Source organism: Lichenostomus cassidix, chromosome 5 (assembly GCF_008360975.1).
Source record: "Lichenostomus cassidix isolate B80296 chromosome 5, HeHo_3.0, whole genome shotgun sequence".
NCBI lineage: Eukaryota > Metazoa > Chordata > Aves > Passeriformes > Meliphagidae > Lichenostomus > Lichenostomus cassidix.
Genome location: NC_139486.1, coordinates 53,169,690 through 53,197,123, shown reverse-complemented (window position 1 = coordinate 53,197,123; position 27,434 = coordinate 53,169,690). Strand labels below are relative to the sequence as shown.

The window sequence follows — 27,434 nt, the reverse complement described above, 5'->3', positions numbered from 1 at the left end:
GCCCTTAAAGCCCAAAGACACTTCCCTAATAATGTTTTAGATGGTCACCCTGATGTTCCCTCTGTCTCCTGCAGTTAAAACTGTGCATGTTGGATAAACTCAAACTGTGGAAACCCAGTTCACAGTTTGTTAGTTTGGGGTATTATTCCAACATGAGAGCCATCCTGCAGGTGTAAGGAAGCACTGGGATTTAGTCAGGTCCTAGAAAAGTGAGGGAGAGCAGTTTTCCCAGCAGCTTCTGTCAGCCTGAGGAGTTATAATGGACAATCTCTGCTTTTGAAATCTGTCCCCAGTGCTCCGTGAGTCTCTGGAGATATACCAAGAAGAGGCAATTACCAACTATTCTGCTCTTTTATTTAGTATCTTTCTTTTTCTTTCTTTTATTTTTTTTCTAAATCTAGAGGGAAGTTAATTACACCCCAGTGTACTGTCACACAAAACGACCCAAACCAAGTGCAACAACTGCTGGAGAAAAAAAATAATCTAGCCATAACTCTGCTCTTCAGCAAAACAAGAGAGATATTTATCACCTACATGTCAAAATTTGCAGTGTCCCCAGAAGCCACCTCATGCTAAAGTAGAGAGTACTAGCTAAGGAATGGATAGGTGAAGCCCCAGTTCCCTTTCACTAGGAGGGGTGTTCAGTACTACTGGGAACATGTTTCTGGGAAGAAAACAAGCCTGATGAGGGCACAAAGTAAGTCCCGTGGGGGATTTTGGTCAGATTGCTTTAATTTAAAGGTCTCAACTGCAAATGAAGAAGAACAAGCAGAGAGCTCTTAAAGCAAAGAGAGATGGTAAATTACAGCAAAGAGGCACAGTAAGAGGAAAACACTCCAGCAGCATAAAGAAAGATCCAGGAGCTGCTCTGCCCCACTCGTGCCAGCAGAGAGCAGTGGCAGAATGGTGAAGCACCGTGCCTGGTGCATGGCTGTACCAGCACATCTCGTTCCACTTGCTGGCTGGTTTAGCCTTGCTGCTTCTGCATCTCAGGCTGTGCATGCAGGGCTGTGCACAGGTCCTGCCTCTTCACCTCCTTTCATTACATCATTCCACTGGGGGTCAAATCCTCACAAAGCAGATGTTCAGCAAGCTGCAAAATGACAAAAAGGGTACATTTCCTGCATCAAATCTAAAACATCACTTTGACAATGTAGGAGCCTTTTTATGACATGGACCACACTTACTTTTTGTGATGTAGGTCCTATTTGGGTGATCGTATTTCACAGTGTTACAATTTTGAAACCAGATTTTGATTCTCTATTTTGATGGTTTACTCAGGATATTTAATTTAAGAGGATATTGAATTTTAAAAGGCACCAGCTGTTCCTCAACAGTCAAACCTGCTCAGAAGTATAAAACTTGGAGAATTTCAGCATAACAATATGCCATATGTTTTGAAACACAACTGATGATGCTGGCACTGTTTGCTTGTTATTTTCAGTTCTGGGTGCTGGACACCCTGAGTCACTTTGAACTCATCATTCCATTGAGAATGACTATCCCAGCAGAGAACTGACTGTTCCCCTTGGTACAGTCAGCAAGAATTTAAACTAAATTTGGTCAAATAATTTTTTCCCTTAATTTTGTGCATTTGTTAATTATTTTATTCTCTGGAGATGCAATCTGCATCTCTGCTTATCTCCATTATCTCAATATGGAGAATGTCTCTTGAAAGATTTGCTGTTTTTTCCTCTGTGAGCTTTACTTTTCATTCCTGTGAAAGAATAGCACTCCCACATAATCTGTAATTAATGAGGCATCATATTTTATTATTCTTGTTTATCAATTGGTATATATAAATTGCATTGTCCATAGGAATAAAAGACTTTTCTAGTGAGGCAAACATATTTATTACACTTACAAGGAAAATGTTCTTACTTAGAATCAGTATGCATATACAAAAATACAGCAGAACAGTGTAACATACGTAAGTTATGTTTGTACTTGTGTCACTTTTAAGATAGAAAAGTTGTTTTTCATGCTAAGGTTTGTCTTGTTTCGCATGTCTCAATCCTGAAAGAGCCTTGAAAGGCCGCTTGTTTGTAAGTGTAGCAGGTCTGCTTCTGGCACAGAAAGCTGTGCCACAGAAGGGCTTTAGGAATCACTGGCTGCTCATGCAAATTCACGTTGTCAGTCTAGCAGTGAAAGACAGCTGTGCAGAGCAGACACTCCACCAAGGCTGGCAGGCAGCATCTGGCTCTCTGCTCAGCAACCTAGTGTTCAAGCATATTAAACTGCAAACCAGAAAGGTTATTCCCTGCTCTGTGCTTAAAGCAAAACCTCAGGTATTCAGGATGGTCACACTCATAACTTGTGGTCAGCAAATGAGGTCTGAAGTAAAAAGGTGAATGTTACTTTGAGATGTACTCACAGAATTAATGTAATTATCTACTTTTATATCTACCATTACATTAGCAGTGCAGTGACAATGACAGAATTATAAAGCAGAAGTTTATAAGCTGAAAAACAAACAAATCCATGTGCTTTGAGTGAGTTATTTGGCATTTTTTGTTTTACATATGCCATTGCATTTTTTAAGTGGAGCACCCAAGGTGCTGGAATGTGTTCTGATCTTCAGTAACCAGTATTATCCAGAATAACTACTGGTGTTAATATTGACTAAAATTGCAGTTTGGCCCATAAACCTGGCATGATGTTTTCAGTAGAGATATTTGACTTTACTTTCAGTAATTGTTTATTTTGAACTTGAGAGGCAGTTTGGTAAATATGTAAAGATTAAGACCTCTATCCTGGGTAACTGTTGATGGTTAAAATCATAAGAGTGATCTCTTATCAGAAATGTTTAAACCAGTAGCTTTCAACACTGGTATTTTAGTAGTGGCTACTGGTGCTGGTATTCCAGAAATGGCTTCTGCAGAGCTGACCTTGCCTTCAGGCAGGGATATGGGCTAAGTGATGAAATCAATTCCAGACCATTTATTCATGATCCATTACCTTCTTGTCTTCCCTGTAATGGCAGCAGTGTGTGCTTGCTGCTACTTCTTACTAGGAGTACAGGTGTTTTTCAAGAAGTTCTGGTCTACTGTTCTGTGAGCTATCACAGCAATGAGAAAAGTAGAATGAGAGATACCTGTAAAAGAAATAAAAATGTCCCTGATTGCTGCGTCTTTACTTACAGATGTAAGATGGCCTCAAGTAATATAAGCTTCCTGATTCCAAAACTGGTATTTTGAAGTTCTGAGTAATGAGATCTCAGTGTTGATCCTGTGATCTGAAAACTATGCCCTTTTCAGATACTACAGGCTGGACATCCAGAAAATTATTGAATAATTTTACACAGGAGGTAAGCTCATACATTTTGAAATGGATGCTCTCTTTGCCAACTGATTTAGACATTACATGAGGAAATACGAGTTTGTGTTTTTATGAGCTTTGAAGCTGTTGATGAGGCTAATGATACATGGATTTAATGTGATGTGTCTGAAATTTTTGGTTTTTATTAGGTAGAAGAGTAGTGTATGTAAGATGGTCACATAAGGTCTTGTTACAGTTTAAATCCAGTGTGTTTTCAGTTGTTGACTGAAAGCAAACTCTGTCAGAGCCTGTTTCACCAGGGTTTCTGCACAGGGGTGCTCTGAGGTAAGCTTCTCACTGCTGTGACTGGGGAGCAGGAGGAGCAGGAGGAAGAAGAGGCACAGGAGTCTTTAAGCCATCCTCTTTTGAGATCTTGCTTTTCAGCTTTGCCTGAGCTCCTGGTCAGGCTGAGGACAGTGCAGGAGGCTTTTGAGGCAGGCTTTGGATACTGAGACCATGTGAAACTTTTGGTGTAGCTCATGTACAGTTAGTGGCATCTGTGGAACAGTTTGGAAAGCCCTGGATCTCCAGCATGCAATGTTATGGCCAAAGGGTCAGATTTTCAAAGGCTAAGCATTAAGCAGTCCAGCTTTCACAATCTGATGTTCTAAAAAGACTCTCAGAGTCTTGACAGTGAATTTCTGTGCTGATCTGCCTGTTTGCACTTTGTTAGTTCAAGGGGAGCTTAGCTTTACTGGCATTGCAGGGCCTGGGTATAAACATCTCTCCAAAGGTCCTGGCTTAAGCCTTTTGACATACCAAAGCTATCTCTTACTATTTGGGGGTTTAGAAAATGTAAAGTGAGCTGGCAGAGGAAAAAATTGGAGACAACAGTGAGTTAATGTGTGTGTGTCCAAATGGAAGCATATATAAGTATATACACTTAAAGGAGTAACTGCTAGTACATTAACATTTGTAACACTGTACACAAAACATGATTTTTAAATTTTTATTGTCTGGTATAAGGCAAAGAAAATCTGATAGGTACTGGTATATGCATACAAATATATATATGCAAAAAGTACTCTTTCTATTTTCAGCAAGTGATTCAGAATGTTAGCTGAGTCAGCACAGACTGAAAGAATATGATTAATGTACATCAGTGATATGTACCCTATAGATAAAATAATGCCCCTAATGTACTAAAATCTTCCAGAATTCCTTACAGAACCCCAAATTTGTATGTGTTGTTTTAAAAGCTAGTCAGAAAGAAGGACAGTTACCTAGATACATCTTGTGTGATATTTAAATTTTGTGATGGCCATTACTGGCTACTCTAAAACAATTTGTGGCTTATAAGAAAGGCATTAATGTAGCAGAGGGATTCAGGGGAGGATAAACAATGTAAACAAGTAGCTATTTTCTAAAAATTATCCCAATAAGCTCTTGAATTTAGTCCAATAATCCTGTTGATGAAGACAGTAGCTTGCAGCACTTTAGAATTAACCAATATGAAAAATCAAATTGAATCAATTAAAAGCCTGCACTAACACAATAAGCTACTGTAGAGTTGATATATTTTTGAGGAAAGTGACTGCATTCAAAATACCTCAAATAGCAAGGAAAGCTTCAGTTTTAATGCTCTTCTCAAAGTTTCATGTGTGGTCAGAGCTAGCTGTTTAGATGGTTAGCAGGAGGTAGTTGAGGTCTGTCCTCTGCTATTTTGAGTGATGTTTTGTGTAATGGATTTGTCAAAGTAAAGAGGAAATGGTAATTACAGGATGAGAAAAAGGCGAAGAGAAAGGGACCAGGAGAACCAAATTGTGCCAATGGCACAAGGAAACATAAAAACCTGTTAGCAGCACAGCATGGCTGTTGTGACTTCATGCTCTGCTAGATCAGGGCTAAAATATGTTGGTAATTAATATTCTTGTTCCTAGAAAACTGCATAAGGATTATTTTTTGCACCATTTGCTTGTTTAAAAGAAGAAATTCTGAGGGCGATAAATGATAATGTGCAATAAAAGCTCACATTTAGTGAAAAATACTTCTACTGATTCCTTTTCACTATCCTTCTGAGAAAAGCAAGATTCCTTAGCTCTAATAGTATGACATAAATGACATGCAAAGTCTTATGCATCCTCAAAAGCTTTATTCCCATCACACTCACCACCAATGCTCTAAAGGTTCTTTTTCCCAGCAGGGTTGCTTCCACCGAGGAAAGAGGAGAAGCACCTTTTAAAAATAAAAAGAAAATAAAAATCAGTGAATCTAGGTATACATTTGGGAGTTAAACACTGCAGACCTGCTGATGATGACTGTGTGTGACTACAGAAACTCTCCTTCCTGTGACACTCCATATGCAGAGCAGCCTTTAAACCTCTGCCAGTCCAGTTATCTTTCATACCCTCCTTCTTTCTTTTTATTTTTTTCTCTTTTTGGCTTCTTTGTTTCCTTGAAATGTGTCTTAGGATTCTGGTAGCATTCAAAGTAATGTTATGGTAAAACTTTTGGCATCTCGGGACAGGTCTGCAAACTTCACTGTGTATTTATCCATTAATTACGCTGTGATCCATCACTCTTATCAAAAGAAACAGGATGTGGGAATGCCTTTTAACCAAACAAGAGCACAGTATCAAACAAAACAGCTCTCTGAGAAAAAATGCATTTGGCAAACTGAAGGAAAGCATGGAATTCATAGTAAACAGAGCACATGTTTTTCAGCAATAAATTAGCCTAAGCATAGTCTATTCACATTCCACTTTGTGTTATTGTAGCTGTGCAAACTATTATGCAGAAAAAGACAGCACAATCTTGCTGCAGACTGAACCAAATCAAGCATTTACTTGGTGCTTGTAAAAAATGTTGCTAGATTTTCCCAGTGCATTTTCAGAGTTTATTTCTAGAAGGTAGATTTTTGTTTGTTTGTTTCTTTCTCTCTTTCTTTCTTTTCTTGGTTTTTTTTACTGATTAATGTTAGTACTGGGATTGGACACAGAAAAATACCTTGACCACCTTGTAGTCCAGAGGCCACATTGGTGGATTAGAGTTTAGGAGTCTAGGGATCTTTTTAATCATACATCTGCTGTTTGGCTTCAGTCTCTTTTGTTTCCTACACTGTGCCTGGTTTTGCTAATTAAGGAGAGTGAGGAGTGTCTTCTGCAAGGTGTTAGTGTACTGCATAGCTTCTACAGGGCCATGCTCATCTTGGTTGTGCCCTTGGTGCAATAAAATAAACAGAAATCAATTAAACAGCCCATTTACCAGTTAACTAAAGTGGAGGATCACCAACTAATGCTGTTTTTCTAGTCATTATCATGCTGTAAAACTTGGCAGACCATCCTTCTGACTAGTTACGTGCTTGAAGTATAGTAAGTCTGATCAGCACTGAAGTTCAGATTAAAACTTTGGCTTGCAGATTCCTGGACCATCCTGGCTTCTGTTGTTTAAAAGTTTGTCATTCAAATGGCCTATGAAATATATAATGTAGAAGCCCACAGACCTTAGCTAGTGTAATACTTGAGTAAAATTGTTGAGAAAATAGTCTAATATTGTGTCTCTCTGTACCACACCTCTGTAAAAATTACCATTAGTTCAGTAATCATAAAAATAAATGCAGTGTTGCCACTGTTTAGTAGACTTTACTATCTGCAAGAACTAGGCAATACCACAAATTTCAACTGAGGTAGCATTCTTTGCACAGTGAATACAAACATTTCTATTAAGGCTGAAGATGAGCTACTGTGAACTCCATTTTAAAATATAGATTACAGTTTATGCTAAATCCTGCTGGTTTTACACTTTATTGTCTTTCATTTCTCAGAATCTGACAGATGCAGTGTGCCCCATGAAGCTTCCTGCTTCAAGAGTTCTTGATGGAATTGTTCCAGTTCTGCCTGTGCAGCTTCAAATACATTTCTTTTCTACCTGACTTTAGCACCAGACCACAAAGAACTGAGCCAAGCACAGTAGAAAACAGACTTAGGACTGTGTCCTGCCTGGTTGGTGACTGGGTGTCCAACTGTGAATGAGAAAGTGAGAAATACTTTCTTAAAGACTTAGGTCACAGTTCTAGTGCATTTGTCAATGTGTGATTTCTGTATTTGGTACTGATTTGGCATTCTGCAAGAATACTTTGGCATGTAACAAGTTAAAAAGTCTGTCTTGGAAATTGTGAGAGCTGATACATGTTTAAATACAATGATTTATATATCTGATAGCATTATTTGACAAAAACTTACCCTAACACGGTATTTTCAAACTTTTACCCACCTCTGAAAAGGTTTCAGTGATAGTCTGAGTCCTGATTAGTTAAGTCTTATTGGCATGAGCTTGTTTCTTTCGGTGGTATGTCTTGTGGACATGAAAAGTAGTCCATGGACTCTCAAATATCATCAGACTACAGCTTTTCAATGTATTTGTTGCACTTTTAAAAAGCCCATGGAAAATAAATGTGCAATTAGATTAAGGACAAAGTTTTCTGGGTATTTCCCTTCAGTGATTATTGCTGTTACCTCTGATCATGCTGGGTAGAAACAAACCTGCACCTATGCTCGATGGTCATGAAGGATCTCGTTCTCCTGAGTGGGAAAGTAGTAATTCTGGTCTAGACAACTAGAATAAAGATTTCTTGTTGAAGAGAAGTGAATGTCATGAAAGAGTGAACACATTTCTGTCTGCTTGGGCAGATATGATAAAGCACAGTCAGTCTGATATGCCCTCTAACATTCTCAGGTGCCTTTTCACAGCCTCCTTTGCTGGGGTTTGTGCCTGTGATGGAAGTCTTGACTGAGCATCTCTAAGCCAGATGAGGGTGAATCTCAGCTCTTACTCTTTTCTTCCTGCTGTGAGGCAGAATTGGTACTTTACACAGGCAAAATTGGCTTCCACTTGCACGTTTTTTCCATCTGTGTAAAGACTGTGATTCAGGATAGAAGAGTGATAAATTATTCCCTTCTCCCTGTCCCATCCTTTCCTTTCAACTGGCAGGAAAGATTTCACATGTGTGTATTACCAGCTTTCTGAACAGCAGATTAGCATGATAGACCTCAGATTATCAGAAATCTGAATTGAACACAGTTATCTTCCTTTTTCTTTATCTTTCAGAATATTGCACCCAGGAAATATTTAAGGATTTTCATATACTTCCTCGGTACTGATGCACTTGGAATTATTACAGCTGATATTTAAATATGTCTGTGGAAGGTGAGAAGGAATCAGATAAAATCCTTTACTGCAGGAAGCAGTTTGTTGGGGCATCTTTATGGATATCATTTGCAGAGGTGAGCAGGCCCCATTTCCTTTTTCATTCTTTGTTCTTGAGCTGCAGTGGATGACTGTATTCCTAGAGAAGACCCAGCTGAGTTTCTCTTTGATGTTCAGCCAGACAGCATTTCTCTGTGAATTTGGAAAAACGGCAAAACAGAGCTGATGCTTCAAATGCTGCTCAGGGCCTTTTGTTTTATCTCCTTACCTATTTATTACCATCAACTACTTTGGGGAGACAGAAAGAGCGAGAACCCCAGCTTGATACCAATTGTGCTGGCTCTTAGCAAAGCAAAGCAAAAAACCACAGAACTTCAAATGGAGCAAAACATTCTGTAGCTGAAGGGTGGGTGGGCAGATCTTACCTGCTCAGAACATCTGAGCTGTTCTCTTACAGTTCTCTCTGCCTGTATTCTGTAATGGTTTTAATTGGCAGGTACTAATACTTTCCTGCCCCCAGGAGGAATATGAAGATTATTCAGTGTTTCTGAAAAGCTCTGAAGATGAGCAAAGATGTCTCTATAGAGCTGTCTGTGATGTCAGTAGGGTTGAAACACTTACTGGTTTATTTTGCTGGCAGTTAGAATAATTTTTGCTGCTCACTGGAGAAAAAAAATTGTTTTTCCTCACTGTTTGATGGGCTGGATTGTCCTGTGAGGCTTGAAGCAGAGCAGGTGGTGTGTGATGCACGAGCTGGACTGCACAGCAAGTTTGCCACACTAACTCTGTGTTCACTGAAGAACTGCTCTGAGCCCTACATGGCCACTCATTCCTGGCCTGGAACACCAGCAAGTTAGGACATCTCTGTGTGATGGGAAGGTGGGGCTAAGGCTCTCCTGTTTTCCCTTTCCTGGCCATTGGTCTTTCCTTGGGGGAGTGTTAAGCAGCAGGTCACATCTAACCATGCCTGTAGTCATGCACAAACTCTCATCCCATCACTTGGGACTTGGGAGAAGAGTTCAGCATCCACCTTACTACAACCTCTTCCCAGGTACTTGTAGGGAATGGTCAGGTCTCTCCTGAGCTGCCTTTTCTCCAGACTAAACATCCCCAGTGGACAAAGGCAAATATTGCATCTATTTTGAGCCTTTTTCTGTGGGAAATAGAGAAAATAAATTCTTGTTGCCTGTTCTTATGTTTCTGCATCAATTGCAGTATAAATCTCAGTTTAGAAACTCAGTATTGAAGAGACATTGGCTTTTAACAGAGCTCTCTGCAGAACTGCAGAGCTGCAATAAAACAGTGGGCAGCGTTTATTCCATACTACAGCATTTCTGCTCAGCCAAGTATCAGGACCTCCTCTTTAAGAGTAATGTCATGTTTTGGGGTTTGAGTGATGTTCCCACATAAAAACATGCATTAACCATCAGTTATCTTACAAGGGGGGAATAAAGTAGATATCCATTAGTATATTAACTCGTTGGCAGTAATAGCAAATAATTATTCATTATTGCAATCTCTTCCTGATGTTTCTGCTGCTGGAATTTTTAGAAATACGAAATGTTCTCAGATGTATTAGAAATCTATTGATGGATGTTCAGTTGCTATCAAGCCCGTAGAGCAAGCTGGTCTTCTGGATTGCTGCCTAGTTAATCCGTGATTAATGAATGCTTCCATTTTGTATATGAATTTGGGAGCCTGTGTTCTTGGCATTGTTGAAGTATGTAAATGTCTTCCTCAGATAAAACATGACAGACAACACCTAAAATACAAGTGCTTTGTTCTGCTACCTGTCAGATCAAGGGAAAGGTCTGCATTCCTAAAGCTATGAATTTAATTGGAAGAGGAGATGAGCTGGCAAATACTCTGTACTCAGTTCTTTTTGTGACATCCTCTTGAGTAATTTTGCATCCTGAAGGGCAAAACCAGCAGATGAGATATATTGATGTCCTTAAATATAGTGCATTTGTAAATAAAGACCTGCAAACTGCAAGCACTTTAAAGAGCAAATACACCTTTTTTTTTAAAAAAAAAAAAAGAAAAAAAAGCTGCTGACCTTATCAGGTGTCCTACCGACACCTGGATGTCTGAAACTTCAGAAGAGAGTAAGGGTTTAGAAAACTTAATTATAATGAGTGGGTGAAATCCTGAATGGTGATAAGTGCTGGAAAGGTCCTTTGGAATTAATGGGAACTGTAGGAACTTTACAATTCCTAGAATTTTCCCCAGTGTCCATAGGAAAGGCCTCTTTTAACTGTTGGAAATTAAAAGGTTATTGTAACGGAACAGCAAGCTGCACTAACGTCGTGCTGCAATCATTACCTCGCAATTATTTCTTCTTCAGGGCTTTCAGAAGTAGCTCTTGTAGAAGCTGACAGCTGCAGCCTACAACATATCAAGTGCTTTAGATAGCTCCTTTAATGAAAACTCAGATGAGTGTAAGGTCAGTCTCTCTACAGTGCGTTCTAATTAGATTTCCACTTTCCTTTAGAAAGCAGATCACATCTGGCCCAAAGACAGGAGCCCATTGTGCCAGACGTGGAATAGCATAGGTGTTGTTTTGTACTTCCCATCTCTGAGAGATAATGACATGGAAAATTCATTCTCTTCTACTCTTTAGTAATTTTCCATCTGTTATTGTATTTGTGTGTGCAACTGGATACAAAAGCTAATCACAAACTTCTGCTTAAAAGAGGTTTTTTTGTTGGCTCTCACGTCAATGTTAGCTGGTGCAGATGAGGTTGTTGAAGCAGAAATGTTGCAAAGCAGTGTGGAACATTGCTCAACTGCATGTGCAAGACTGGATTAGTAATATCTGCTGTTGGATCCTGGCAAACCAGAGCAAAAACCAGGTGTGCACCAGACTTTTCACTTAGTAACATGTGTCAACATGTGGAAGTGAAGCAAACAAACCTGTGTAAAATCTTGACTCCTTTAAAGCACCCAGAATTTCAGAAGAAAAGAATTTCACTGTAGTATTTTCAAAGAAATTGTAATTACTGCACGGGGAATTGACAGCTGTAGAGAAAACAGTCGATGCCTGCATTTTGTTGGATGTAAAATGTACCTGATGCTGTAACTGATTTATTTTTGTATTGTGTCTCAATAGGACCAAAGGGAGTAATGTCTCTCATGAGCTGTTGGTCAGAAAGGCCAAGTGAACATCCAAGAACCATCTTGGAATGAGCAGTGTTACCATGAAGGTGCAATAGTCACACCATGATGGGATATTTGCTCGTAAGTGATGAAGAGCATGAGAAAACTCTGTAAGAGCAGCCTGGAAAGCAACACTGAGCTGAGTGACAAGCACACCTTGAGAATAAATCACAAACTGTTCTTCAGGAAAGAAAAAATTACTGTAATCTGCACTTGTCCATTCTGACCTAGGGTCCTCAAGGTGCTGTGTGCTAAGCAGTTAATAAATATTGTCTTTTCTGAACAGGCTGCCCTATGTCACTGTAAAATGCCTCCTGCTGCATCTGAATCACAAGAAAGCAAATTCTCAGTGAAGATCCACCCTGTAAGTGAAAGAAGCCACAGTGAGAAGTAAGGTGTATGGGAGAAATCCATTCAGAATGGATCAAAAGCTTTGTCAAAAAATGAAAGGAGTGATGATAAGTTGCAGTATTGTATTGCTCTTTGAGGCAGCCAGTTGCAGAAGCTGCAACAACAAAATACTAATTTAATGAGTTTTGTGAACAATTGATGCTCTGGAGGGCTGTGATTTTTTTTTCCCTTTTACTTTGTGTAAACATACTCCAGGAAGTCTAATTGAAGCATGTGAATAGTTCCATTGAAAGTAATAAGATTAATCGTGCTGGAAGCCAAAAACATTGTTAAGTATCTTACTAAACAATGGCCTGGGCTTCCTTAGGGCCCTTTCATTGTTGTAGTACCTCCAGTGGAAAAAATATGCACAGTAAACTGCTGAGCTGATAATTCCTGTTATTTCCCAGGAATGCTGTCCGTAATTGCCTTAAATGTCAAAACTTTGTTATCCTTTTCAATTTTATTTTTCAGTACAGCCATCTCCTCCAGTATTTTGTCCATATTTTTAAATAGATTTAAAATAGATAAATCATTAGTTATTTATAGGTAACAGTAAGAAACAGTGTGAAATATATACAGATATCAGGGTACAGAGATATAAGTTAAATGGATATGTTCTCATTTGTTGGCTGGGAAGGTAAACCATTTACTCATCTTAGTCAAGATTTTACCTTCTGTGTCTTTCATCCTAGAATGCATATGAATATAACTTTGATAGAAGACTTCCTGTCCTTTTCCATCCACGAGCAATGTGCATGATGGAGGAGATGGTTCATTCTGCAAAGATCACTCTCTTTGGAGAAATGCCACAGAATCCCTTGTGTTGTGGATCACAAGAGCTCCAGGTGCAGGTAACAGACAAAGTCCCAGGCCTAGTGTGTGCTGGCTACTTTGACTGTGGCCATCCCCTTTCAAAGTTTGGGTTTGTTGTCCTGAGCATATTTGTCCCTGAATACTGTACATCCATTAGATTTTATGTGGATGTGTATCAGCTTCTTGTCCTTGTACACCTGCTGGGTTTCCAAAAGAAAACACCCAGGTGCTAAAATGAAATCCCAGGTTTTAGAGGGGCAGGGAGGTGCAGCGACTTTTTCTTTGAAGCCAATGAGGTGTAAATATTTCTAGACACCATTCCTGACCTGATGGCTTGTGAGTCCCAAACTGGGGGTAAGGAAAGGGCATAAGGTATTGAAAAATGATACCACATGGGAAAAGATGCACCTCTGTTTCTGGCAACTTTTATACATAGGTTTTTTTATGTCACAAAGGAAGAGATTATTTAAGATTATTTGTAAACAGATAGTTAACCTGGAAACTCTGTAAACCGGGTTTATGCTATACAATGTATATGCTTTTTAGATTAACTTTGGGTTTAAGTCAAAGGAAAGCTGGTAGCCAGTTTGTAATTTGCATTTTTGGCAGCTTCACACACAAGTTCCAGTCTGTGCTCTGGGCTGAGCTCTCCAGAGGAGACAGACTGAAGACAGAGTCACAATTTGTGATTCGTTTCGTGACGTCCTTTGGGCACATGAAAAGTTTTCTGATGGTGGTTGTGCTTCAGAGTTTATGGATCTCACAGTGAGTGGCACAGCTAAAGAACAGACTGCCCATATTAAGCACAGGATCTAAATGGCTCACAAGCAGTGGATGAGCAATTAATTTTCAGTCAGAAGTAGTTATGGTGTGGGAGAGAAAGAATGCAATTTGCAGCAAAGGTTTTAATGCAATCCTGAGAATATTAAATAGAAGTTTTGTTTTATTTGGCACTTTCAGAGGTCTCCCAGTGGAAGACTAATGTTCACAATTCAGTAAGGCTGTTGATCACCAGTGAGAAGAGCCAGTGGAATAATTAAAGCATAAGCAAAAATGTTATTAAAGAGGAAGTGTTCCAGGAGCTCAATCTACTTAATCTATCAAATCTAAGGTGAAAGGGTGGTTGCAGTAGTCATTATATGAGAAATATAATTTATGTGTTCTCATAACATATGACAAATATAATTTTCCTACAGAGGGCTTTCTGAAATCTATCAGATGAAAATAAAGCAAATTCTGATGTTTGAAATTGATAAATTGAGAGGCAGGGGATTAAATATTTTTTAAAAATTGGACCCCCACTTGCCAGGGAAGCCATGGATTATGTCTTGCTGGACACATCTTAAATCAAGAACAGACATTGCTTCATAAAATATGAATTGCTGGAATTATTTGTGCCTTTAACTCTCACAACTTTTTGAGTTCTGTGCTACTCTTGACAAGGAAGTACGTGCTACATATTGGTTACAATGGTTTTGGATGTGGTCTAATGGCCTTTAATGCATGCTTGTTTTTCCCTTAGGACCTACTAAAATTTTAAAAGTCCATTTATAGGAACAAATAGCTAAAACATCCCCCTTTCCTACTCAGGTGCCATTAATTTAAAGTGGGCTAAACTTTTGCATATTGTTTACAAATTGGGTTCTATAAAACATCCTGACTACATGGAAATGACAGTGATTGATGGGAAGTAACACACACACAATTAATACTGACTGAATTGCTAATTACAGGATTGGCATCTCATTTGCAATGTGATGCTGCAGGTCTTTTGCAAAAAGAACTGGCAGTACTGTCATGTTATTTCTCCTTTTCCTTCAGCTTGTAGTTTGATGCCCTGTAGTTAAAGTTCAACTAAAGATTCATTCTCATCATGTAAAATTCTCTTGCAATGTGAGAAAGGCCTTAGGAGGAAAAGCAAAATGGTCACCACTCCCCGAGAATTAACTCTCTCCTGGGACTTTCTCCTACCAAAGAAGATAAATTGTGCTACACTGTTCTTGCTTGTTTTATTAGTTACACCAGCTTTCTCACCCTTTCTGCTTTATTTCCCTGGCATGCAGAAAAAGTAAATAGTGCTTTAATACAGAGGAAGGTTATACAGGCTTAAAAAGAAAGTGCATTTGAAACAGTACATTTCATTAGGGAAACCCCTGTATGTGGAAAAAGTAATTTCAGCAGCTATGCTAAGGAGTGGCCCTTAAACAGCAGGGTACATGTATGAAATGCTGGGATTCACAGAAATGAGCTGGCCAGATGCAATCTCACAGGTTTGTGTTAATCTAGTCACCTTGGCCTGGCCACATGGGGGCAAAGATCAGTGCAGCCCTTCCATGGCCATGGCAGGATTATTTGTTACAAAGGGAGTAGGGTTTGAAAGGATTTTAAAATAAATGCTGTGGTCTGGTATAAAAGGGAACAGCAAGGGAGCAGAAGGAGAGAATGGCAGCATCAACACTGACAATGGAGCCAGAAGAGCTGCAGGGTATAAAAATTGACTCTCTGGGGTGTTTCCAGTGCTGCAGAGTTGCCACTATTTCTTCACTGCCTTAATGAATAGGGAAGCCAGTGGGATGTATCCCCAGCAGTCTTGCAGGTTTTGCCTCAGGCTTTCTCAGAAGCAGAGACCCAATTTTTGTAAGAAAAAGAGTCTTTCAGCTCAGGTGATTTCAGAGGTACGTGCACACTCTTTGATATGATTCCACCCTTCATCTGTTAACATAATTAATTTACAAGGGTGATGTATGAAATGTGCTCCCTGTGGCCTACAGAGAGGATCAAAAACTGGCTCAGTCAAATCCAGCAGAGTTCAGAAATATCTACAAGTCTGAAAGATGAGGAAACTCAAGTAGAAACACAGAGGGGGCTGAGCTCTGAATGGACATTCTAGGGCAGAAATATTTCTTTACTTCTGGGAATAACTGTGCAGAGGAGACCTTTGCATTCCCCTATGCCTTCTGCACATGTGCCCTGCCTGCCACGAAGAAGATTCAAGCATGGCTTTTAATCACAGGACTTATTAATGAAAATTATATTTTTTCCCCAAGAAATAGAAAGAAACATCTGCATTATTATTAGAATGGCTTAACTGAGATATTTAATTTCAATAAGAGCCCTGAGTCTACACACCCAGTGGAAGAGACTTAAAGATATGCTTCCTTTTTGCCTTTTTTGGGGGAGATGCTTGTAGCATTACAGACAATCTTGCAGAAGGATGATCTTGTCTTGGTCTGCATCCTCATCATAGCCAGTTGGGTGGGATGAATGAGGGGCCTCACAAGTAGGTAAAAAACCCTCAAAATCTTTAATATTGAGGTTTTATAATTGAGGGAATGGAGTCAGAAAGTGTTCAAGTTTCCCATGTCTTGCTGAGGACTGGTGGGAACAGTGGGGGACAGAAATGTTGTGTTGTAAGTAATTATTCAAACAGTGGGTGATGTGCTTGCAGCTTATCACCCTAGCTGCACTATTTGCTTAGAAAATCAATCCAAAATGGAACAGTGTTTTATCCAGGGAGCACATATGGTGTCAGCCTCCCATGACACATAACCTTTTACCCTTCAGGCTCAGTGGTAACAGGAATGGAAAAGAAAAATTTTGGTTTCTTAGCAGTTATTTTACTATTTTTTATGACAGAATTTTAGGAACTCCAAAGTGTTCTGAGATAGAAAAGTAACTTATACTATTTTTAAGGATTGAAATAAGAATGGTGTCTGACAGTTGTTATCCTTTACTGGCCCTCCTAATAAAATGTGATATGACAGGAGTGCTAAGTGCCTTCAGCTTAGCAAATGGATCTCTAATTCCTTCTTCAAAAGTATCTGGTTTACTCATTTTGACAACTAAAATGTGAAACTAGCTAGTAGGACATGTACCCATATCATTAAAACATGTCTTATTTTCCTTAATAACCAGGATCTACCAGAAGGAGAATGTTCCCTTTATTTTCCTGTACCCATCAGTTCTTTTACTGTCCTTATATATAGCATAAGGAATGGAAATATCATACTCTTCAGTCATTTCTATAGATTACAATTTGCTTCCATGGCTGACCCAAACAATAGGGATTTACTAATGGTAGAGGAAGAAATGCAACACATACAAAGGCTCTGAAGAATTTTTGATTAATTTTATGCTTACTCAACCCTCTGTCCAGCCCTTCCCCAGATGAAGTCCAGTGGAATATGTCTTTAAGACCTGAGGCAGGAGGATAAGGTACTTCTGTTTGCTGACTAAAGTCCTGGATATTTTTAATGTGATAGACTGACAAGTTACAGCCAAAGCAGAGCACAGAACCTCTACTTTCCATACATTAGTGTTGCTGAATACACAAAAGCCATCCAGGCCTGTCAGGGAAATCACCACTTTTCTTGTTCATACTTGCACAGCAGCAGCATGTCATTCCTCCTATCCCTGTAGGAGGATGGAGATTTTGTGGCAGACTAGCTAACATGACATAACTAATAAGTTATTAGAAAAAAATATGTCTGTGGTTGGCAATATTCATGCCAAGCATAGTATAGGTTTATGATAGTTAAAGTGCTCAATGGGCTCATCCCACTGCAAGGAAATTTACTGTAAGTGATTGAAGGAGGTGGAAGAGGTGATGTTTAAGAAGTAGGACTGATTTTTTTGACCTGAAAACAAACACATCTCTATCTTGATAGATGTGAAATGCTTTTTCCTTCAAGGGCCAGCAGACACAGAATGATAAAGTTCTCCTGGCAAGGGCAATTTATTGTGGTGATAAAAAGAACTTAGGAATAACAGTAATAATAATAAAAAAAATCACAGAAAATAGTAGGTGACTCGCAAGTAGCAAATGTGTGAGTGATCTTTCTCTGCTTATTTTTGTAAAGCACTTGGATGCATTACATGTGTGCATTAGATTATTAATGTATGCATTACACATTTTCTTTATAGGCTTGATTTTCCTTAGAGTCATGTGAGAATATCTGCAGTTTTAAATTAAATTACTGAGTAAAATGGATGAAGCTGAACATGATTTTGTGTTTGGAAGACGAGATGAAGTAGTGAAGCAAGAGAACTAACAGTTTTCTCTGTTCTGTTTGGAGAGCACAGGAGCCTGTTTCCTGCTACATGGCTCATGTTTGAGGCCAATGCACACAAGGAGTTTTTGCCCGAGGATGTGCTTGGATGTGAGTATGTGCAGGTAGGCAGAATCCCCATGCTTTCATTCAGTCTAGCTTAATAAACTACAGCCCACCTCGGCCTGGCAACAAGCTGGGTGTGGAACAAGGTCAGGAGAGAGGCAAACCCTGAGAGGTGGGAGCTGTCTCTGTGTCCTCACCCACAGGAGCTCAGCTGTGGTGACTCCTCTGCCAGGGAAGTATCCAGGGGCATTTACACATATCCTGAAATTGTTCATCTCTGCTGATTGTGGGCCATCATCTTATAAGGTGTCAGGGACTCCCAGAGTGTCCCCTGATCCACAGCATTACATCATCAAGTGGGAAATTCCCTGCCCCAGGAGAGGTGCCAGCTGAACCCAAGTGACTATAAACCCAGTAGATTCTGTGTTCCATGGATTTCCCTCATCACCTGACAGATCCAGTCTGCAGCCATCACCTCAACCAAGAGGCACTGAAATTGCAACAACCAAATCTCATCGTGAGGCCTTTGAGTGGTGAGAACTTTCTGCTCTTATCCTTCCATCTCTTTCTTTTCCTTATATGTTTTCTTAAGTGATATTTTTAGGCTTTTATATTGTCATAGTACTAAAGATAATGATAACCAAAATGGCTACATACCTGCTTTCCATTGCCACCAAAGTGTTCTAAAATAAATCTTACAGATATATATTTACAAACACCAATCCTTCAGTGTCATTTCACTCTAATCCACCCAAAGGGATCCATTAGAAAAAACCTGAATTACTCTCACTTTTGTGGGGGTGAGTTGTAACACCCTGTTAAATTAAAAAGAGGCAGCTTTTCTTGTGAGTATATAGAAGATCTAATCTGTCTGTGTCTCTAATTACTGGCATTATGCAGAACCATAAGAGACAATGAGGCACTTTGTGTGTACATCTCATGGGCTACATCATCCATACTCATGGAATACAGCAGCTGGGAAGCAGGGGTACTGTGCAGGGAACCAGGGTGTGATGGAACCTAGCTGTTCAGAATTGTGTTGGATTATAACACTGCTTGAAATACACACTTATTTACTTCTTATTAGAAAGAATTAGCTCTGAGAACAAGAACCCAACATATTTTATGGGAATTAAAATTTTAATAAAATTAAAATGAATAAACTATTAGACCTAATTGAAATCAGCAGATATTTATTATTAATATTTAAATATAGTTATAAAATTATCACAATTATTTTATAACAGTTAATGATTTAATGGTCACATGTACTTTCTAAAAGGATGTTTCTGATTAGACTGTGGGAAAAGGTAATTTTTAATGTCAGAACTTCCTGTCCCTCAGGGAACATGCAAAAGTTTCCAAAGCCTTAAAAGTTAGTGAACAAAAACTGGTAGGATGGTGAAGATGGTCCATCAGCAGATGTGGTCCATCAGCAGTACATTCCTTTTTGGGATCAGAATTAGGGGCCAGCATACAAGAATTATCAGGAAATGGTTTCTATGACACAGGGTAAATCATTAGGTTCCAGCTCTAAATTCTGCCAATAAAAGAAACTTTCTTCATACCTGAAGGATGGAGTGTTAAGACCAATATGTCAATGAAAAATGAACACACTGGTGAACAGATTTATTCCTGAAAATAACTTCCCTATTCATAGTATGTAGTAGAAGAAAAATGAGAGACACCACACTTTGTCAAGCAGTATTAAAATATGTATTCATCCAGCTGAGAGTTTTAGGGATGCAATTTTTAAATAGTTATTTCAGTATTTTATCATTTTCCCACAGGCTGCTTTGATTTGCCTAACAGGTTTGTGCTTTATCTGGTTCTTTTTTAACGGGTTTTCACTGTATAGCTTTGATCTGGAATAACTGGGACAGAGGAAAGTTTTTAGCAATTCTTTTCATACATGGTAAATGGCATTTCTTCACAGATAGTACATTCATAGATATATTAAGAAACCATTTTTATTAGGTCTAGTCACATAACAGATCTGGAAGTGCAAGTACTCAAACTCTATAAATTATGGAGATACAGGGACTAAATTTCCTTTCCTGAGAATGTCTATTTTGGATGGGAATGGCAAATGAGCCAGGGCAGCTTACAGGGAAATGTACTTAGCTGTGTGCTCTGCATGGTTAAGTGTATCCAGACCGATAGGACTGGCCTGTGTTTGATTCCCATTGACCTTGGGAGCCAAAAATGCATAATTCAGTGTTTTGCTGAACTGGGCCCAGCTTCACTGAAGTGGTTTGACTCTAAGTGTCTGTGTAGTTTATAACTCAGTGTTGATACCACAAGGAGTAAGAGGCCAATTTTTTTAATCTAAACTATAATAGATCTGATTATGAGGCGTTTTTGTAGTAAAGCTAAAGCTGAGAGGAACACAAGATCCTCCCAGTAAAATGAAAGTAGGTCTTTAAGAACCCAATACTGTTCCTTGTTTATAAACCGGAGATTAGGAGCATTTCAAAGCTTAAAAACTAATTTTAAGGGCAGAAAATAGGTATTTCCATTTTCTCTTTCCTAAAGTGCTAGTTCATCTATAGAGCAAAATTGCTATGGGAGCAGAAACACTGCCTGTGTATAAAAGTAAATACCTTTGCAACCCTGTAAATGGATTTTTCAGAAATGGAGAAACAGAGCATACTTTCTTTAACAATTCCCAGTTTGATGCTTAGCTAGGCCATTTCACTCTATTTAAAGAGTCATGATTAAAATAATATCTAGAAAGGACTGAAGAGTAGAATCTTTCCTGAGGGAAATGCTATTTCAACACTGCTTTCAGCCTGAACTAACAAAAAAGTCCAAGTATCAAAACATTTTGCTGAATTGAAAGGCTCGGAAAAATCTCAGATTGATAGTGTAAGAAGAAACCCCTCTGATTTAAAATGTTTTAATCTCTAAGTTGGTGTCTGTATAAGGCTAAATGGGAATTTCAGTTTTGGGCCTTCAGCCTCTTTGACTGGGCCATTCTCTCAAGAGCTGGTCTTGCTGATCCCTGTGGGCTCCTTCCAATTTAGGATATTCTGTGATTCTGCTTGAAGAGTTTCACCCTGCCTGGGGGTTACTTTGAGGCTGCCAGGTCAGGGAGCAGCATCCCTGCAGCTTCCCCAAAACCCTCATGGAATCTCACCTTGTGCTGCCTCCTGCCCACCACTCTCAGTTATTGGGAGCTGGAGGTAGGCTGTGGTTCCAAATACATTTGCTGCAAAAAGCAATAATAATCCTAAAATCTTCTTTGGTGTGATGGGAAGAGACAACTTTGAGAGTCCCCAGCCAGGCTGGGTCACAAGAGTCATGCTCTAATCCCTCCAGCCCCACCGTGTGCTTTTCTTTGAAAAGGCCAATTCTTTTGGTAATCATAACTCTTTTTTTAGACTTCTTTATATAGCAAAGGCTATTAACTAGCCTGCATTCCTCTTTTGCAGCATATACCATTGCTGTCATTGCATGGATGTAGTAGGTAGGTTACTTGCCAATTTGTTGTAATTAATGCAATTGCATATCTGAAATAGAGAAATTCTGCTTGGTTCTGTCTCTGGAACTATGTTAATGTCTTTGTGGAGTGACACAGTGGTGTCCTGGATGTCACCTACTGCTGTGCTGGGGCTCATATTCCAGGTGGGAGTTTACAGAATAGTGTGCTGTTGAATAGTGTCTGAAGAGAAGGGGCAGTGTGAAGTCAAGATATCTCTAGAGGTGTCTGTGACAGTGAGAGAAGAGAGGACTTTTTATTTTATTTTTTTTAACAAAGAACTAGAGCAGCAGCTCTTTCTGTAACTATTGTAGAATTGTCCTCTACAGAGCTGGTGAAAATATAATTTCTATTCTGGAATAAATATTTGATTTTAACCTCAAATTTGAGATGTGGTTTGAATGTATTTTTATTCCCAGAAGCTTCATCAGCTTTATCTGCAGCATTAGAGTGGAATAAAGGGAGCAGATACAAACTGTGCCATAGCTGTGCAGGGTGACAGTGTCCCTGTAGATGGAAGTCTTTCTCTCTTACACTGGTAGTTCCTTCTGACCTGCTTACCTACAGATGATGAAAAGCTGCAGAAACAGTTGTATTTACAGCTTATTGGTTATATAATATGTTGCTTGCCAGGGATTTGATGGACACTGGGAAAAATGATGATGAAAATAGGAAAAGCTGTAGGGTTGTGCTTTTCTCTCCCCCTTTGTGAAGAAAAATGTGTGTTTTGTAGCATTTCACGTCATACTGCTTGTTTCTCTAGTCCATTTGTTTTTTCAGCAAGCAAAGTATTCAATTGTTACCTGCATAGTTGCAGAATGTGTTATTTCATGTGGTCCTGTAAAGAAACTGTAAGGTTTATAGATACAGCCTCTAACAATTCACTGTCATGGAAATAAACCTATAATTTAGTGTATTTATGTGTCTTCAGACTTTCAAGTGAGGATGAGCTAGTGCTGGCATTCTGCAGCTCTTTGTTTTGGCACTAAATCAGAACCAGGGAAGACACTTTTCCCAGAGAGGGTGGAAGCTGGGAGCTCTCATGCCAGCACTGTGGCTTCAGGAATTAGGCAGGAGTACACTGCAATAAGGCATTCTGGGCACAAATTAGGCTGCTGCTTTTGCTGTTGCTTTAGCATGCAAATGTTTTCAGGTTGGAGCCCAGAGAGAGGCCCTGTGATGCAGCCTTGAGGCTGAGGGACAGGGGAAGATGAAGTCCTGTTGAACTCATCAGGAATTCTGTCATGGATTCTATGGAAGGCCCTCAGAGCTGGCCTGAGCCTTGTTGTGCTGTCTTGGGGTTATTCTTTCTTCAGCAGTGACACCATTTTGGAGGAAGATACAAGATCATTGTATAATTCCCCAAGCAAACAAGCTGTGCTAGTTCTGGGTAATCTGTTCAGTTCCGTGGAGGGTTTTTTCCCTATAGTACAATAGGTTCTGCAGTTTCTGCTCAAACATTGTTTTATTAATATGATTGTCTTCAACAAAAATGTTTGTGATGGACAGTGACTGTATGTTTTTCAATACAAATAACTACTGAAAATCCTATGAAAAAGAAGACATTTATAAAAAGCAAAACCCAAACAAACAAAATACAGCTATCAGATTTTAGCATTGATTAGTTAATAGCACATGACAGAAAATTCACACTCACTGTCAGAAATATGAGATTCATATCTCACTTGAATTTGTCTTAGCTTCTGTTATTGATTGATGGTTGTTTTTGTTGGTTTTTTTTTTAATTAAGAGCCAAAGCATCTCCTCCTCAAGACAGGGTAACAAAGGAATTCAGAGCAGGTTTCTTGGGGCTTTTTCCAGTCTGGATCTGAAAACCTCAAGGGACAGATACTCCACGAGCTCTTTGGGCAATGTGTGACCATTTTCTCTCAGCTTCCTGCCAAGCACTCAGTTAAAGTTGCTTCTCACCTCCTCTTAGGATTGGAACAGGGCAAACTACTTGACTAGGGAATACAATCATCAGTAACTCTCAAATACTCCATATGTATGAAGCCTGAGTGTCACAAGACCCCAGTGGTTTCTGACACAAACCACTCTGATAAGTGCAACAGGAATAGAAAAAATCTGCTATGAAAAATATGAAAGAGCTGACCTGAAGGATAATAGTGGTAAGGGTAATTTCCCCAAGGCAACTTCTGCCATGGCAAAAGACCAAGAAAAGGATTAAAAAGTAAGCCTGCTTGGTTTTCATTTTTGTAATCAATACGTAATAGATTGTTTGTTGTATTGATGGTATACTTAGTTTTTTGTACAGTCATGCATAGATAATCTATGCTATTCTTTCAAGGTCTCATAAAAAAATCAGCCCACATAAAGATATACTGTAGTTTCTGAGAGAAGTTACAGAAAACCTGAATGGAGCTGTTTCTGGATGAACATGTATCATTAAGGTATCACTTGTATTTTGCAAAAGTGTGTCACAAACATAAGAAAAGAAACATTGTAACATGAATCTATCATACCCTCATAAAGAAATTACAATGTCTGAGACAAGAGCCAGAAACAAGGCTTCATAAATAGGTTACCAGTGGGTTTTCTTGCTATTTAACAAAAGCTGTTCATGGTAATATCAAAATGCAAGCTTTGATAGTTCAAGGAGGACTGCAGTGGTTTTGAATGGAAAAAAAAGAGTTCTGAGAGCACTTCAGAAATGGGCACATTCGTTTTTTTAAAAAATAGACAGAAAAAGTCTCACTCCCAAAATATCTTTGGCAAGGTACTGCCAAATGTTCTTCCAGGGGTGCTTGTGTACTGCTCTGCAGCAATAGGATTTCCATCATGGATGCACTCAACCTTTTTTTCTGAAAGGCACACTCCAAAATTCTGCCTCTTGAGCAGGAGAATATAATGGCCCACATAGGCTTTATGAGGATGGACAGCTGCTTCTGCCAACACAGGGAAAAAGTTCCTCAAGCCACTCAATTTGCACTTGGCAGATCTCCAGCTTGTGCTGTGTGGCATTGACTGTAAGGCTGTACTAGGGATATTTATTTTTAACATTCCAGGTTGCTGCCACGTAGAATAATGAATGAGTCTGCAGTAAAGTAAGCACAACATGCCTTTCATCTGATGATGTATGATGGGAAGACTGCTGTATCTGTGATGTTAAAAAATTTCTCTGCTGCTTTGCCTGTCTTTTATCTCATCTATGTAGAAGGAAAAAATTAATAAATGAAAGATGTGGCTTCATGTTTATTCACCCATCAGTTATAGCTTCTGCTTGTGAATTTCACACATTCTGTGATTTTTTTTTTTTTTTCCCCCTCACTCTTTCACTTCTGTGGAATGATTCTGATTCTTATGGATTTACTGATCTGAAGGGAAGTTGTCCTGGAGTGGGGAGGTCATGTTCCTGGAAGAAGTCTTGGAGCAGTATGTCAGGATTAGGCTGTACTTGTGCTGCCACCCTGTTCAGCAGTTAGTTAAGAAACATAAGTTTGTGAATACGTCTGGAAATTCAGTTTTCTTAAAACCTGAGTGCACTAGAAGATGCCCCTGATGTTGCTAGAGTTACAGTAATACCAACCTCCCCATTTTTGTCCCCTCTAACTAGCCAGGAACATTTGTGCATATGATCATCCGTGCTGCGAATCAGTGCTAGTGCTCTGCAGCACTCAGACTTTCTCTGCCTGGGGATGAAATGTTTGATATGGAGCATGTTTTATACCTGCATAATTGTGGCCATTCCTGGATTTTGGAGTGGCACATCAGTGAAACAGCTGTTTCATGACTGGAGAAGTCACACCAGTCCCAGTCTGGAACCTGCAGACTGATGTGTTTACAAAAGAACTGCCCCTAGCACTTCTGTTGCAATTTCCACTGAATGTTTCTCAGATAGAAAGTGTCTAATATGAGGATCTCACTTACATTATTCCTGATGCATATCTTATTTATGTGCTGAAAATATGAGATTAGAGTTTTTCTTCTGAGGATTGCTGATTATTCCTTTAGCCGAGGAAATGCATTATACTGCTCTGCTCCCTTGCACTATGTATTTGTTTCTTGCTTCAGGTAGGTTTGGCTGTACCACTCTTTAATTTTAACAGCTTTTAGCACTTAAAAAAAAATCTTTTAGTTTTAATATTTCATTATTCAGAAAAAAGTCCGAAATATGTTCCTCTTCAGATGAAGAGCCTAGTTGGATATAAAGCATGACACATTTTGTAATGTTGTGATATGAATGTTCTGAATGCCTTTATATATAGATCTTTAGTAGGGTGCAAGCTTTACTGCTTCTGTCATCCATTACCTTAAAAGTGGGGATCATTCTTTTCTTTTTATGGCAAACCTATTGTGAGCTTATCTAATACTACATTTTCAATCAGCAGTGTCTCTGATGATGCTTCAGCTCAGAGGTGAGGGCTTGCTTTGGCTTAACCAATATATTCCCAAGGCTTAATTTGTCTACTTAAAGCTATGGTCACACTAAAAGCATAATTACAGACTGCATGGAGACTCTTGATAAGGAAACAGGGAAAATATATATCAGGAAGATCAAAGAAGCACCTGAAGTTAATTATAAATTAGCACTGAAGTGTGGCAGCCAAAGCACTTTAATTATTACTGGAGGTTAAACAAGCCCAGTCTGATCTTGCACGTTGGTTAAGTTTACACCAGGGTCCTTTCATTGTGTTCATTTACTCCTAAGATAATTGAAGGATGAATGACTTCCAGTCTAAAAGAAGACACTGGAGATGTCATTTCCTTGGGAAGGTTCTACATTTATAGATGTTCTTCATGCCATGGCGCCTTCTACAATGGGGGCAATTAGAGAAACCCCGTTAAAATAAGATGTAGGATTGAAAAGCAAAACCGAATTTCACTGTTAAAATGTTTTTTTCCATGCTGAGATCAGGTAGGAACCTGAAATCTTATCAGTGATTTTGTTTGAAAACTGAAACCTATCAGAGCACAAGTGTCTGTGCAGTTGTAGTTCACTGCTTCTCTTTCCCTGCAACCAAAGGTACAAAGTGACAGCCAGGTTCCAGTGAGGGTCAGGGACCTAAATCATGAGACAGACCTTAGTGCAGGGCTGGCTTTGCTAATGATTCCACTGTACCTTCTCTGACATCATTTGGGCAGTTCACAGATCAGTAAGGATTGAAAGCTCATATTTACACTTTTGTTTTTGAAAAAAGAGTCATTCTTTGTCCATAAGTGATGCTGTTATCCACACAGACCCAGTAGAAATGAATGAATCCAAGCACTCTGCTTTATAACTGTCTGGTCAAGAAATAAGTATTTATTTCATAACTTTTCATCACCTGCATTTTTTAAGACATGCTTTCTTTCCATTTAAAATGTATAGTTTTATACTCATGCTAAATGAATTATTCACAGGGAATAATTTAATGCTGATTCATATAGCATTATTTTCTTGCTTATGAATCAGCAAGGAAGTTATAATTAAAACCAGCTGAAAAATTTTTCACAAAAGGTCATTTTACTCTGTTCTCCACCATTGGTGGTCCCTATGGTTTCCGCATAACTATTGTAGTTTTTTAAAAACTACAGTCTTGCACATTCATGTAGAAATTTTAGCTCCTTGGGTTTTGCCTTATCTGCTGTTTAGCTGGAAAAAAATTATTTTTGCAGCAGTTTTTTATATATCTGGAGATTGTTATTGTGTATTCTCTAAGCATGTTTTCTGTAGGCTAAACAATGCCAGGTCTTTCAGGTTTTCCTCACAGAATGTGGGCTGTAGATGTCCATTCTTTGTGCCACTATCTTTTATCCCAATGGATATAAATATTAAAATACCTGAAAAATATTAATAAAGAACTAATTAAGGACTCCAGTGCCTGCAAAATGAAAGGAATTTCAGAATCTGACAGTTTTCACATCTTTATACCTCACAATAGTTATTTCTAGTATTTTTTTTGGGAAAGTTAAAAGTATGTCTCTTAAAAATGAATTTTTATGTGAAAGGGGAAACAAACTCTCAAATTATACATCTGCAGCAAAGCTGGGGACCATCTTTGGTACAAAATCAA

General features: G+C 38.9%; 2 long non-coding RNA genes across 4 annotated transcripts in view; both read left to right on the top strand.

The window, feature by feature from the left end:
• The window catches only part of LOC146436662 (uncharacterized), a 117,657-nt gene extending 108,827 nt beyond the window's left edge, over nt 1–8,830 (top strand). For all 3 annotated transcript variants that reach the window (XR_014852927.1, XR_014852925.1, XR_014852926.1), the window contains 2 exons: nt 7,082–7,293; nt 8,365–8,830. This is a non-coding gene — a long non-coding RNA (uncharacterized LOC146436662). The remainder of the gene's footprint in view (nt 1–7,081; nt 7,294–8,364) is intronic.
• A 2,746-nt stretch (nt 8,831–11,576) lies between these two features.
• LOC146436661 (uncharacterized) lies at nt 11,577–19,060 on the top strand. Its single transcript, XR_014852745.1, has 3 exons — nt 11,577–12,014; nt 12,705–12,863; nt 17,749–19,060. It is a non-coding gene; the product is annotated as an uncharacterized LOC146436661 (long non-coding RNA).
• The last annotated feature ends 8,374 nt before the right edge of the window (nt 19,061–27,434 follow it).